The 15,520-nt window shown below is 31.5% G+C and overlaps 1 long non-coding RNA gene across 1 annotated transcript in view; it reads left to right on the top strand.

Moving 5' to 3' along the window:
* LOC132741933 (uncharacterized) overlaps positions 1-14,786 on the top strand; it is a 52,586-nt gene extending 37,800 nt beyond the window's left edge. The window contains exons 2-3 of the long non-coding RNA XR_009627364.1: positions 13,645-14,098; positions 14,642-14,786. This is a non-coding gene — a long non-coding RNA (uncharacterized LOC132741933). The remainder of the gene's footprint in view (positions 1-13,644; positions 14,099-14,641) is intronic.
* Positions 14,787-15,520: the final 734 nt, after the last annotated feature.

Here is a 15,520-nt window from a genome sequence, read left to right as displayed (position 1 = left end):
AGACAACCCATATGCCTCTAGCTTTTGGACTGTAAGATCATGCGGTAGACAGTCAAAAGCCTTGGACAGGTCCATTAGGATTGCTGCCACATGCTCATTTCTATCTAACGCCATCTTCCAGTCCTCAATCAGACGCAAAAGAGTTGTCTGACTATCGTTGGCCTGGATATTGGCTGTTGTGTAAGAGATGTAACGGAAATTTGTATGAAATTAGGACCATCTTATATTATAACTAAAAATCAAAGCACTGCAAGCATTGAGGTATACGTTGCTAGATAATACGGTCTCTAATTGTGTCATCAAGACAATGTTGATTTTAATCTACTGACCTCAACATCAATAGAGGACATTTTCTGGCTACGGTCAATGGCACTCACAAATTGCACAAACCTATGCTTATTTCTTCTCAAGTTATTAATGGAACAAGGAAGAGGTGTCGTTCCTAAAGACTAGGTCTGTGTTTTGCCAGGCAAGATGCTAGACTATATGTTTGCAAATCATAAAAGGAATACAGAAATCATTTTGTGAAACACCTGTCTATAATCTACAGCATACAATATAGAAATAGTAAAATGGAGTTTTTAGTGTTGTTATCTATTACTATAAAAAACATAGTAGTCTATAAAAATGTGGAATTGAATCATCCAGCAAGACTAAAAGTTGAACATTTCCGTTTACATGCAAAACACACACACTAGAAAAAATGCACGCTATAGTGCAATAATTGATTCAAAATCAAAGTATTTGTACTTGACGAAAATTAATACATTTACTGTATTGCATAAATGTATTAGACTTTGAAATGAAGTTACATTTTTTCAATTCAACATTACCTATATCTGCAAACAAAAACAAGGGGACCATTGGCCCCAAAGCGCTCAACTGAAGACAGAATGTTACTTGTGTAAGAGCCAGTTTTGACACTAGGGGATACGTTGAACAACTTTGGTAGAGTAACTATAGATGATAGTATATATCAAATATCAAAGTTTTAAGCTCTAGCATTGTACCTTCTTAAATTTTTACTGTCAGTACATTATGAAAATTAAAGACTCCCTCCCCAACCCTGGGGCAGGGCAAATTTTACCCCAGGGCTATAATTTGAATAATCTTGGTAGAGGTCTACTATACAATGTTTCATGCTAAATATCTAACCTCTAGCCTTTGTCAGTTCAGAGTAGAAAATTTCAAGTTTTTACTAGATATTTTACATATAAGGAAAACAAATGACCCCATGGGTATAATGTGATCAATCTTGGTGAAGATCTACCAGATAATGCCTTAGCAAAATATCTATGCTCAATGGAATTCTTTGAACAACTTTGGAAGCCCTTCACCCATGGAACAATCCTGCCAAGTTTGGTTGAAATTGGACAAGATGTTTTTCACAAGAAGATGTTTTAAGTTTACTTTATAATCTACACACACACACACGCACGCACGCACGCGTGCGCGCACACACACACATACGCTAACTCACACATACAGGTGACTTGCTATATACCACTGCAGCATCTACATGCATCAGACAGGCAGTCCAACACATTTTCAAGACATTATGATGACAGTTAAATTGATGATGTGTCCACTCAAGCCTTATGAAATTTAATAAAAGCTTTTTCGTATTTAAAGTAAACTTGCATTTTTCATTCCAAGCTGTAATCAAACAATATGAGGTAAGATACATGGTATGGTCAACCTTGTGGACCTCATTAGAGCTACGTGGGGAGGAGTGTGGGAATCCAAAGATTAGTGCATGTGGATTTATTGAGTGCATCAGAAAGTATGAAGCACAAAGCACTAAGTTGAATTTTATATGGCAAAATGCATTTTATATGTGTTAACATGCTATATATCAAAATAAAATGCCCAATATCTTCATTTTCATGTTTACTATAAAGAAATTAATAAATTTCTTTGATATAATCTATGAATTCAGTTTATAGTATCTTTTTGCATGGACTTTTATTACAGTCTGTGCTTTTTGTGATACCTTACACTGTGCCGGTAATCTTTCACGCACCTCTACTCCAAATAAACATATGAAGTAATTGAAGACCAGGACCTTGACTCAGCGGGGGATCTAAACATCACTGTCTGCCCGGTTCACCCCGTATCCATTTCCCGCCCGTCTCTGTCTTGGTACAGACCAACCTGTCTTATAGTATGCAAGTTCCTTCATGTATGGCCAATTGGGACTTTTTAATAACACCGAGGAGAACTCTTTATAGTTTTTTTGACAATCTATAAATATTTTTACAATCAAATAGGGGGAAATGTCTGTCTCATTATTCATGTGGTATTATAATAATCATAATTAAAACCCTTTCAAGCTATCATCATCATGCAAATAACTCACTGGTGAGGAGTTAAGAAAGGGCTTCTCCCCCTCATACAAAAAAGGTCAATTTAAAAAATAGAACTGTTACAATGTCTTATCAAATATAAAGTTACATAAACAATAATTAAATATTTAACAATATTGACTTAAAACATTATAAACCATTAATATACGCAGGAAATATTCATTAATATCAGAACTAGGGTGAGGAAAAAAATGCAGTCTGACTAAGACTCAAACCAAAGACCCTCAGACTACCATACTTCAATACTACCAAAAAACCCAGAACCCTTGGAATACCATACCGCAGTTCTACAGCTTAAACATTTTCTCTCATAGTTCTATATGCATTGACATAACCCTCACTTTTTTGAAATTTGTCTTTTTTCATTGGAACACTTAAATGACAAGGTGAATTGACTTTGACCTCGCATACATTGAAAACCATTACACAGCACATCCAACTGAGATATAAGGTTTCTTAATTACATATATTCTACCCTTATTATTGAACAGATTATACTGTGACATCCCTACCATATTGAAATTTTTCCACAATTCATTTCATGAGTAACAGAGAATACTTCTTACATGATATTTATCACATTTTGCACCAAATATCACAGGGTAAGAAAAATGTGCTGTTTGACCAGAATCAAAGCTGGGATCCTCAGAATATTATACATATATGTAGGCTGTACTGACTGAGCTATCTAGCTGGCATGTCATTAATCTATTATATATAACATGCATGGGCATAGAAATCAAAGAAACATTCATGGATAATGACCCATTATAAAAAGTAAATCATATCTGAAATATCCCTTGAAAATTCTATCATTTTCAAACTTAGTATGCAGCATTTTTTAATTTTGCTGTTCATGGAAAATTCTTTTGGGCTTCAGTTTTACTTCATTTTAAAGGGATGCAATTCATGTGTATTAAATCTGTCTATCTCAGTCATTAAAGACTATTCTAGCTGTATATAAACATAAACGTCAAATAATATATATTTTATATTAATAAAAAGAATAGAATAAGATGAAAAATTTACTAGTTGTAGAAGTTCATCAAATAGATGGAGGTCCAGGAAAGATGAATATGGATAGAAATATTATATTATGACTGGCTTAAACCTGTTTTTTTTTTAGTTGTCGGGACAAGGAATTTTATATTTATTCATTTAAACCTGGTTTGTCATTTAAGATGTCATCATAAAGATCTTCATGACTCTAAATAAATTAAAATTGGTGGTTTCATGGGAAATTACAAACTATTTATGTTTAATCAAAGCCATGATATATACCCAATAGCTGGCTAATAATTTCATGGAAATATTGTTAAGGATGGCTACGCCTGACTGAGTGATGTGATTATAAATTGGACAGCAATACTTTAACTTTTTTTAAATATATTTTTATTTCTAAACTTGTGAGATATGTCAGGTCAGTCCTATCTAGTACTGAGGTTAAATTGGTGTACATTACTTGTGGTGACAGGGTCCATGGTGGAATAGTACTCAGGGCAGCAAAACAGAAATCTTAACTAAATCACCCCCTAGCTATATATGTCATTACTGGTCCTTAAATTAAGGGAAGGAAGGTCTAGCAAAATATCAAGTCACAAAAATATATCATATACTGCATTCATATGTTGATTAATTTTAGTATGTGTCTATATATGGTCTCAAAATAAATAAATAAATAAATTAATAAATAATTATATACATGTAGTCGTATAGGCTTTTTCTAGAACAGTCACATTTTCACATTTCATTATTTTCAGTTTGCATAATTATATCTGTCTTTTCAGTCATACAATAATTGGCTAATAGTTGAAAACACAAGCTATTTGAAAACGTGCAACAACTATTCACAGTTAAATAATGTAAAGTATGAAGAAACTCAAAATAAATGCAAGAATCTTTCCGTTAATCAAATCCACATTTTTACCTCAACGATTGTGTAATTCCTAAACGAATCAAAAAAAATAACGACTCACTAAAAATATGTTAATTAGACATGGTTTTGTCCATCTCAAACAGGTTTTTGAATGATCCACTTTAAATGATTCTGCAACCTTTAATCTTTATTAGTGCGGTACTAATCAAAGAAAATCAAAGGTTGAGCCGAATTCATTTATGTAAATTTACAAGGTCGTTTTGATGACGAAGCGTGTAATACCTAGAGTTAAATTGTTGAGATTTTAAAAACTGACGCACGACAAGTGTTAAGTTAAATATGTGATAGATAGATAGATAGATAGATAGATAGATAGATAGATAGATAGATAGATAGATAGATAGATAGATAGATAGATAGATAGATAGATAGATAGATAGATAGATAGATAGATAGATAGATAGATAGATAGATAGATAGATAGATAGATAGATAGATAGATAGATAGATAGATAGATAGATAGATAGATAGATAGATAGATAGATAGATAGATAGATAGATAGATAGATAGATTAGATAGATAGATAGATAGATAGATAGATAGATAGATAGATAGATAGATAGATAGATAGATAGATAGATAGATAGATAGATAGATAGATAGATAGATAGATAGATAGATAGATAGATAGATAGATAGATAGATAGATAGATAGATAGATAGATAGATAGATAGATAGATAGATAGATAGATAGATAGATAGATAGATAGATAGATAGATAGATAGATAGATAGATAGATAGATAGATAGATAGATAGATAGATAGATAGATAGATAGATAGATAGATAGATAGATAGATAGATAGATAGATAGATAGATAGATAGATAGATAGATAGATAGATAGATAGATAGATAGATAGATAGATAGATAGATAGATAGATAGATAGATAGATAGATAGATAGATAGATAGATAGATAGATAGATAGATAGATAGATAGATAGATAGATAGATAGATAGATAGATAGATAGATAGATAGATAGATAGATAGATAGATAGATAGATAGATAGATAGATAGATAGATAGATAGATAGATAGATAGATAGATAGATAGATAGATAGATAGATAGATAGATAGATAGATAGATAGATAGATAGATAGATAGATAGATTAGATAGATAGATAGATAGATAGATAGATAGATAGATAGATAGATAGATAGATAGATAGATAGATAGATAGATAGATAGATAGATAGATAGATAGATAGATAGATAGATAGATAGATAGATAGATAGATAGATAGATAGATAGATAGATAGATAGATAGATAGATAGATAGATAGATAGATAGATAGATAGATAGATAGATAGATAGATAGATAGATAAGATAGATAGATAGATAGATAGATAGATAGATAGATAGATAGATAGATAGATAGATAGATAGATAGATAGATAGATAGATAGATAGATAGATAGATAGATAGATAGATAGATAGATAGATAGATAGATAGATAGATAGATAGATAGATAGATAGATAGATAGATAGATAGATAGATAGATAGATAGATAGATAGATAGATAGATAGATAGATAGATAGATAGATAGATAGATAGATAGATAGATAGATAGATAGATAGATAGATAGATAGATAGATAGATAGATAGATAGATAGATAGATAGATAGATAGATAGATAGATAGATAGATAGATAGATAGATAGATAGATAGATAGATAGATAGATAGATAGATAGATAGATAGATAGATAGATAGATAGATAGATAGATAGATAGATAGATAGATAGATAGATAGATAGATAGATAGATAGATAGATAGATAGATAGATAGATAGATAGATAGATAGATAGATAGATAGATAGATAGATAGATAGATAGATAGATAGATAGATAGATAGATAGATAGATAGATAGATAGATAGATAGATAGATAGATAGATAGATAGATAGATAGATAGATAGATAGATAGATAGATAGATAGATAGATAGATAGATAGATAGATAGATAGATAGATAGATAGATAGATAGATAGATAGATAGATAGATAGATAGATAGATAGATAGATAGATAGATAGATAGATAGATAGATAGATAGATAGATAGATAGATAGATAGATAGATAGATAGATAGATAGATAGATAGATAGATAGATAGATAGATTATTAACTTAAACTTTTACAAGTTTTTCGTTATAACAAATAATATATGATACAAATTTACAATCACATGACAATGGCATACATAGGAACATTGAAATTAGTGCATAACATAGTGGGAGAAAGTAAACACACACACATACACACACACACACGCACGCACGCACGCACGTACATCAACACACTCACTCACACACGCATGCTACGGTAAAAAATAATATTTATCACATGGAGAAGGAGGATGGGTATGTGAATACAGTTGCAATTCAGTTTATGAATACAAAAATTATACACAACCTAGATTTAGTAAAGTTCAATATGCAGATAACATTTACTAGTAGATGGTATAAATGATATGAAAAACTAAACAATTTGACTCGCTCTAATAGAAAAAGCTTTATACAAAAATTTACCGAGATTCTTTACTATTTTAAAATTCCTAGATTGCATCAATTCTACAAATTTGTACACACTTGGATGTCTGTAATAATAAGATTTTATAAAAGTCTTTCTTAATTCATCGTAAAACGGGCAAATGATTACAAAATGATATTCATCTTCTATATCGTTTTTGTTACAAAGTAAGCATTTTCTTTGATTGCGGTCTATTCTATTTGGCGCATATCGGCCTGTTTCAATTCTCAGTTTATGTGATGATAAACGCAGTCTGGATGTAGCAATTCTAAACTTTTTAGGTAAAATGTCTATATAAGATTCAAATTCAAAACTATTTTTAATATATCCATACGATACTTCACTGGTAGATAACTTACGTTCCCATTTTTGTTTAAAAACATCAGTTACTCTTCCTTTAAACAAAATATGAAATTTTTTCAAGTCAACTAAACCTGGATTGTACCATACATAGGAAAATCCGTATTCATCTAAAAGAGATTTAACATTATAAACCCAATTATTTTTATTATTCTTAATTTCAAGTAGACAATCATATAGTTTTACTGATCAAGATATTTTCCGTCGATACAGTTTTGCACCAAAATTTAATAATTCTAACATATCTATTTATATACATTGGAAATCGACCTAACTCTCCATAAATACTATTTTGTACAATGTTGATGTTTTAACATTTAATAATTGTTTACAAAATTTTAAATGAACACGTTCTATTTCTTTCGATTTTCCAAAGCCCCATATTTCGCATCCGTAATTCAAGGTGGCGGCAACAAAGCATCAAACAGTTGGCACATAACAGAGGGTTTAACGGCATAATGTTTCGTTTTATGTATTAAAACATTCAAAGCTTTTAATCCTTTACCTACTAATGTCGTCTGATTTAAAGTATAAGAGCCTGTGTAATTAAAAACAGTGCCTAGATAATTAAAGTTATTTACAGTTTCTATTAGACTACCTTTGTATGTCCATTTTTCGTTTGCATTTAACGGGCCTCGCTTTCTGAATACAACAATTTTTGTTTTATCAGTGTTGACTTCAAGCCCCCACTTATCACAATATTCATTTAGCAAATCAAGACTATGCTGTAATTCCACTGGACTTTTACCAAGTAAAACCATATCGTCAGCAAATAATAAAAGAATAAAAGTAATATCGTCAAGAGTTAAACCACACAACGGGCTATCTTGTAAGAACAGTTCTAGGTCCTCTATAAAAAGAGAAAATAGTAGAGGCGACATTATCTCCCCTTGTTTCAAGCCCACAGCGCATGCAAAAAAGTCTGAGTAAGAGTTACAAGCCTTTACACATGTTTTAACATGTGAATACATACTTCTTAAAATTCGCAAAGCTTTGCCACCTATACCTAGCTTATATAATTTTAAAAAAAAACCATTTAAATATACACTGTCAAAGGCACGCTTTAAATCAATAAAGCAACAATAAAGACGATTTTTATCATTTAAGATTTTTTGAAACGATAGCATTAAGAACAAAAAATTGCATCAGTAGTTGACCGACCTTGACGAAATCCTAATTGCGCATCACTCAATCTACTGTCATTTTCGGCCCAGCATGATATTCGTTTATTCAAAATACCTGAAAAATTTTTTGATAAACAACTTACTAATGTAATCCCTCTATAATTACGAGCATCACAGGGATCGTTTTTCTTAAAAATAGGTATAATTATGCCCTCTGACCATTTATCTGGAAAGTGACCAGTATTTAAAATAATGTTGAAAAGATCTACTAAATGAGATGACAATATATCGATACATGATATAAAGTATTCGTTTAAAAGCATATCATTCCCAAAAGCTTTATTCCTTTTCAAATTTTTAACAACAGACAATAATTCTTCTACAGTTATTGTACTATCTAGTTCATCAAAACATCCCTCCTGGCCAAAATCATGATTATTTAAAAAATTCTCTGCTTCCTCAGTTTCAAATTGTGATATTTCACTTTGAAGAGACGAAAAAATAGTTGAAAAAATCCCTATTTGTTAAATTGCCACTGATATTACCTTTTGATTTACAATTGAATAATCTCCAAAAATCTCTTGGCTTTGAGTGTCTAAGATTTTGTAATTGGGTAATTTTATTTACTTCAAACTGTCTACGTTTTCTTTTTATCAAACTTTTATAAACAGCCTTATTATTTAACATATGTATTCTATTTTCCTCCGTTTTGATATATTATACATATTTACAGCATTTAAATAAACATATTTAGCATTATGACAGTCATGATCGAACCAGTCAGCCTTTTTAAAAATTGTATTGTGCCCTTTGCGCGTGACTCGCGAGACACGTTTACAAAACAGTGGTTCAGCTACTTTATTAATAATATCAGTGAAAGACTGAACACAACTATTTACGTCATCAGCGCTTGAAATGTCAGAATTTAAAAATAAATCGTTTAATTCATTTAACTGGCCAATAATACCGCGTCTAAAGTCGGATTTTAAATCATCATTCCATTGTATCCTGACTGATTCCTTTTCATCAGTATGATCAGGAGATATATGATTACATATTATTGTGAAGGATAACGGACAATGGTCCGACCATTCATTAAAAGGCTGAACGGTAAAATCATCAATACATTCAAAATTATTTTCATTCAATAATAGAAGGTCAATCGTACTTGACCCGAGACTGTTTGCATATGTAAATGAACCGTTTGCGTCATTTCCTAACCTTCCATTGGCTAAACGTAAATTACACATCAAACACAGATCGATAAGTTTTAAACCCATCGCATTAATTGTATTATCAATATAATTACGTGGACAAGAGAAATCTGGTGAATAATCGACGTCATCTATGAAATCTACATAACGGTCATTTTCTATATAATCTTTCTTCGAGCCTACTCGTGCATTCCAGTCTCCGGCCAAGAACAGTTTACCCAATGATTGATACATATTAATATCATTTTGTAATAAATCAAACAAATTTACATTGACAACATTATATGCAGGGGAATTCTCGACCCATATATATACACCTGCAATAAATACATCAGTATCAAAGTTGAAAAAGTGTTTATCTAATTTAAACCATAAAATAGTGTCATGATGGTTCTGTATTAATTTTACACCTTTACAAATTGAGTCTTTAATATAAACAACCAATAGACAATAGAACTGTTTATTACGTCACCTTGCTGTCAATTAGCAACACAACTTTTAATCCGCTATAATTTAAAATAATGCAGTATGGACAGATAACAATCATTGCCCCGAGGCACGGTTTTCATTTTAGATAGAGGTGCTGTGTTTGATTATTTTCATATTGATTTTTATTTGTTTGGGTCGTCAGACCAAACAAATAATGGTAGCGAAATTTCAGACCCTGATGTTCTTATTTGCAAATGCCGAAAGTAGTTCAAACTCCTCGAAGCGATAACTTCCCTTCATATGTACATTAACGCCGAAAAATTAAGGGGAGATCACTGCGTAAAGATTGTCAAATGACATGCGCATTAATTTTCGTAACGAAAAAATAGTTCCCGATTTGTTTGAGATTTCTAATTCTGTGTTATTCTTATGGATATACATGCTTATATTGAGCTCCTTGATTATTTACTTCAGTATTAAACAACAGGTTTACCTTGAACAAAATATATCGAAATTAATAAGGTTTACAAACTCTAATTAAGAATAATATGGTATTCTTCAGGCCGTTATCTTATAACTCCCCGTGGTCATGGGGTTTACACGCTCGCCAGAGGTCCGGAGTTCAAATCCCACTTCAGACAAGTCATGTTTTTTGTTTGTTTTTTTTTTTTTTTTTTTTTTTTTTTTTTTTTATTAAGCCAAATAAGCATTGAATTAATTATCAGTGCTGCAATTAGTCTTATAGTCAATTTACTATAGTTATAACTATGGAAACAGAATTTGGTGACACTTTACAAACAAATTGGTTTATATTCTCACAACCTTCACCTTTCTGTCATTCTGAGACACAAACAAATTCAGCGCCTTCTGTGGTTTGATTTTATTTCGGGAATATCAGTGTCGAAATGTGACCTAGATTTCTGTTACGGAGCTCCATATATATTCGGGGTTGGAGCTTGCATATATTATATATGCTAGTTTTTTTTAAAAACAGTTTGAAAAAAGAAAAACATATGCAAGTGTATATAAGGTCAACTTACTTGATTTAATATCTATTTTGGATGTTTGCACATATTTTCATACAGAGTGTGACAACTTTTCTATATTTACGATGTCTAATCAATTGTAATTCATTCATGCTTGCACGCGCATGCGTGGATACGAAGTTTGATGCGTAGAAATACGCAATGCTTTTATCAATAAACTATTCATTTTCATATGTTTTGCTTTTATGTTTAGAAATTTTTCTTCAAACTGAAAATGCATAGTTTCGAGCTTTCAAAACCTTTTTACAACTTTGCAAACAATATTTAAATGATGAGTTATCTTAATGTAACAATAACCTACTTTTTATCGAGGTTTTTCCGGAAGTGCATGTTGTTCAGCAAAGGCTTTTACCCTATTGCCTGCAGAAATGCAGCTATAACTCTGTATACATTGCAAGCAATGTATCCAAAAACATTTTACATGAAGTATGGTCTAGTGACCAACATTGTTCAAATTTATTAAAATAATCAACACCGATTTTTTAATTTGAAAAAATGTATGTTCGGAGTATCAGTTTATCCATATTCTGATAAATTTGGTGCGTACATGGTACTTACCAAAGAAATGAAAATGAATTCCATCGCCGATTGTCTTAATTTCATAGTCATAAATATCTAAAAACAATTGCTCACATTTGTGTAAATAAAATTGCATAAATATAATGTTGTCATTGTTAAATTACATGTGAAAATAAAATTGAATAAATATAATGTTGTTGTCATTGTTAAATTGCATGTGAAAATAAAATTGCATAAATATAATGTTGTCATTGTTAAATAATACACACAAAAACATAAATTTTACACACGACATGACTTCTGAGAAGTGACTAGCCGGCTGTTCAATAGAATATTTGATGTTCACAAAGATTTATTCCCTGCTGTTTAATCCGAATCATCAAAGAAAGTGCCAAAACTTAGATGACATTCACACATTGTTCTATTGATCAAAAGTTTTTAAAATCTGTATTTTTTGTGAAATACCCGTTATATTTGTGACTACAATACCCAACTTAAGTGGATTGATCACCCTGATTATATTTACTGTATATATTAGAGTTTCCACCAAATAGCGTATTTTAAAACTCATCCTCTGGAACCTGAAAAAAATATTGTTTGGTTGCACTTCATTACAGCGGTTTCAGTGGTCTAGTGAAAGCACCGTTTCAGGTTTTCGTATAGAATAATTAATACAATAAAGACTAAAATCATTCTTACGAAATTAATAAACTTGAATTGTGTTGTATGCTTGGAAAACAAAACATATGCGTCATATTTCAACTTAAGTTCAGAAATTTGTTTCAAGTCTGTAACTATTGAACCGGTACTACTTTGCAGAAATGTTAACCATGAGACATTGTGCAAATTCGCATCACGTCAAATTCACAATTTTTGTATAAATTTCAAAATTTCGGGTCCGCTCTAACTGATAGAAAGAAATTCTCAATTTTTGGCATTGCCTAATTGACCTTTACAAAGCTGTGGTGGCTGATTTGGTACATTGCGCGTCGATAGCGACAACGCAACCTATATCGTTATTGCTTTTTCGTCCTGTCGCTAGCGACAACAGGACAAAGCGCCAAACAGCGCGATGTCGCGCTGTTGTCGTCGTCCTGTCTCTAGCGAAGCACGCTATACGGCGCGTTGTCGTGCGGCGCGTTGTCGCGATGTCGCCCTGTCGCTTGGTTTATAAGCCAATCCTACGATTTGAACCGAACGACAATGTGATATCGCAACAACACGCGCTTAAATATTAGGCATGTAGCATTTTCTTATGAGCCTCCACAAAATTGATGTTGATATTAATCATATTTATCCCTTGGGTCAATAAATTGCCCGCCCGGGAGTCACTTAATTTATATAGACATCTTTAGAAAAAAACATATCGTATTGTGTGAAACTACAATGCCATGAGGTAAGATATTTAGCTTGTAGCATTACCTTGTGGACCCCTGCAAAACTGATATGAATCATGCCCCGTGGATCACTTGATTTATATACACTTATATTAGAAAACACATTTAAATATTATTGTGTGAAACTACAAAGCCCAGAGCTTAGATATTTGGCATGTAGCATCAATATATAGATTAATTAACTAGGCCCTGCCCCGAGAGTCACTTGCTTTTAGGTAGACTAAGGTATAGGCAAACACATCTCTTTGTGGATAACTACTATGTCTTTATTACATGTAGTTGTCATATAGCAGTGCCTAGTAGACCCCTTAAGTTTTATTAATCATACACCTAGGATAAAGTGTCCCCACCCCACCTTGAAAGTCATATACATCATAAGTATAATTACAAAGAAAAATTTGGTATCTATCTATCTGAAATACTATTCTTACTCAAACAAATTTACATTCGGGCGTACATTGCCCCGCTTTTTATGCTCTCGTTCACATGTAATCTTTCAGAAAATGGATAGACATGTTTAATTTATATATGTCGTCCAAAGTTGTAAAATCGTTTTCTTGAAATTATTTAAACCTTAAATAAATCCTGGCTTATCTCTATTAGATAGGCACTGTTTTTTAATCTGTTTTTAATAAAGTCTTTTCTGCTTCGATTTTTCATTAAATACCAAGTAGTTAAACTCAAGACTATTTTCTTGTACAGAATGATGTCTCCTAGAAAGCCTACAGGAAGCAATTTCATATTGGTGTTGTAATTGATACAAACAAGAATGGATTCTATAGGATGAATATCTCTGTACTAGACGGAGTAATTAGTTTCACAGCACCTCAAATATCAGCCTTGTGTACATGCGACAAAAGTCTCAATTCGCTATTCCCGCTTCAACAATAAATGAGATCGTGACGTGAAGAAAGACAGCTGCTTTGACAGTCGGAGAAACACTGGCAATATTACGGCAGCTATACATGTGAGGAAAATGGAAGAAGCGTTCAATTTAAGTGTCAGTTATGATAGGAAGTCATTTTAAAACTAGTTGATGGATGTATAAACCCTTACACGATGCCGTGTAATATGGATATTTTATATATTTGTGTTTTCGGAATAACATATTATATCACTCCAATTTGTGGAAAAACCTCCAACACGGTTACAATAGGTAATAAATTGTATATTCATATTTCATTTATCTATGCAATATAGAGGGTTTGCTGTTGACTTTGAATTTTTTAAGAAAGTTAATTTGTTTACTTACATCTGTACTTTTTCTATGTCCTATATTTAATTGTGTATTCTTAACTTACTTCCTAGACAATATATATATAATTATTTGAAACTTTTTTCATTTATTGTACATACAGTGTTTAACAGTCAGCATTAATAAATTAAGAAAATAATGAAATCGGGCAATATATCAATTAAGCGATGAATACACATGTTAACTGATTAAGTACAAGTTTGTTATAGAGTTTAAGTATGGCAAAAGTAACAATTGTTATATCTTTGTACGATTCTTTTGAATATGTGACAATATTATTTGATAATTATTCACATAAAACATTTCAGTGCTACAAAAATGTATGAGGAGATACCGGTTATTTATGTAAACTTTACAATTATATTTTTATCGCGCCCGCACATGTGATCGCACACACGATCGTAATTTTTTAAATAGTGTTACCTGTAACCTCTTATTTTCCAGGGGTGATTGTGGATACTATTGATGACCGGTCTGCGTCAATAAATCAATCTATAGAATTGGCAATGACAGCAACAAATAATACCAAATTTGTCAAAATGAATCCTATCAGGAATAAGACTGATCTGAGAGACAGTTTTCGGCTGCGTCAAACAAGTTAGTACATATTGAAAAATGCTTTTTTCATGCGGTTATATGTCTTTATTTAAATGTTGAGGTATATGAGGATTACATGTAAGTCTAATATTCCAACCATTGTAATTCACTTTCATACAGTAAAAGAGTCTTTTCGTATAGAGTACCAAAGAGGAGTTGCACGTCAAAAATAAGGGAAAGCATGCGCATCATCGAAAAAAGATCTTGTGTTCAAAATGATGATATAACGGATAGCAACGGAATCTGAATTGCCTATAGAAACATCATTACTCGTGTTGTTTTCTCACACCCGTCTCGGTAAGATATCGAACAGGGCTTCTATTTAGGAAATAAATATCAGTTCTGAGTGCATTGTTGTAGAATAATTCACGGTTTGAGTTCAAATGCGTAGTAATATAACCACGAAGGCCGATAGGGCTGAGTGATTAATTACAAAGCATTTGAACGAAAAACGTGCATTATTATACAATAATGCACGAAGAATTAATATCTATTTCCATTCTAACACGTCAAGATAAAAATATAATTAATATTATAAAGTTGGACTTTATGTTTGGTGGTTAAATTTGTTTTCGCCTCAGAGTTTCCAATAGAAACGTTCTTTAAAGGCTGTTCCAGTGGGTTGAAAAAACTGTCGTTAAATTTACCGTGTGTAACAACATTTTGAGAATAACGAATTTTGAAAAAACTTGATAAAACTTTTTTTGATTGTTTTGCACGTCTTTT

This window comes from Ruditapes philippinarum, unplaced genomic scaffold (assembly GCF_026571515.1).
Source record: "Ruditapes philippinarum isolate M1 unplaced genomic scaffold, ASM2657151v2 ctg7633_1_1_1_1, whole genome shotgun sequence".
Lineage (NCBI taxonomy): Eukaryota > Metazoa > Mollusca > Bivalvia > Venerida > Veneridae > Ruditapes > Ruditapes philippinarum.
This window is presented reverse-complemented; position numbering and strand designations above follow the sequence as displayed.